Source organism: Sminthopsis crassicaudata, chromosome 3, assembly GCF_048593235.1.
Source record: "Sminthopsis crassicaudata isolate SCR6 chromosome 3, ASM4859323v1, whole genome shotgun sequence".
Classification (NCBI taxonomy): domain Eukaryota; kingdom Metazoa; phylum Chordata; class Mammalia; order Dasyuromorphia; family Dasyuridae; genus Sminthopsis; species Sminthopsis crassicaudata.
This window is the reverse complement of record NC_133619.1, coordinates 307251385-307252371: the sequence shown is the minus strand read 5'-3', so window position 1 is coordinate 307252371 and position 987 is coordinate 307251385. Positions and strand designations below refer to the sequence as shown.

The 987-nt window shown below is 34.5% G+C and overlaps 1 non-coding gene across 1 annotated transcript; it reads left to right on the top strand.

Annotated features, from left to right (window-relative positions):
• The first annotated feature begins 224 nt into the window (after window positions 1-224).
• LOC141565148 (U6 spliceosomal RNA) lies at window positions 225-331 on the top strand. The gene has a single exon (XR_012488849.1). It is a non-coding gene; the product is annotated as a U6 spliceosomal RNA (small nuclear RNA).
• Window positions 332-987: the final 656 nt, after the last annotated feature.

Below are 987 nucleotides of genomic sequence, written 5' to 3'. Positions count from 1 at the left end.
TCTTTTTTTAAGTTTTTTTTTTCTTCTTGAGCCACTTTTTTTTTCTTTTGTGCAGCAAGATAACTATATAAATATGTATACATAAATTGGATTTAAAATACATTTTACCATATTTAACATGTATTGGACTACCTGCCATTTAGGGGAGGAGGTGGTGGGAGGAAGGAGGGGAAATTTTGTAACAGAAGGTTTTGCAAAGGTCAGTGTTGAAAAATTACCCATGCAGGCTCACTTCGGCAGCATATATACTAAAATTGGAACGATACAGAGAAGATTAGCATGGCCCCTGCACAAGGATGACATGCAAATTCGTGAAGCGTTCCATATTTTTAAAAACCATATGATCAATAGATGCAGAAAAAGCATTTGACAAAATCCAACATCCATTCCTACTAAAAACTCTTGAGAGTATAGGAATAAATGGACTATTCCTTAGAATAATCAGGAGCATATATTTAAGACTTCAGTAAGCATAATATGCAATAGAGATAAAGTGGAACCTTTCCCAGTAAGATCAGGATGGAACAAGGTTGCCCACTATCACCATTAGTATTCAATATAGTACTAGAAATGCTAGCCTCAGCAATAAGAGCCGAGAAAGAGATTCAAGGAATTAGAGTAGGAAATGAAGAAATCAAACTATCACTCTTTGCAGATGACATGATGGTATACTTAGAGAACCCCAAAGACTCTGCTAAAAAGCTATTAGAAATAATTCAGAATTTTAGCAAGTTGCCGGATACAAAATAAATCCACATAAATCCTCAGCATTTTTATATGTCACCAACAAAATGCAACAGCAAGAGAAGAGATACAAAGAGAAATTCCATTCGAAACAAATGTTGAGAGTATGAAGTATTTGGGAATCCATCTACCAAAGAATAGTCAGGAATTATATGAGACAAATTACAAAACACTTGCCACAAAAATAAAGTCAGATTTAAATAATTGGAAAGACATTCAGTGCTCTTGGATAGGCCGAACGAA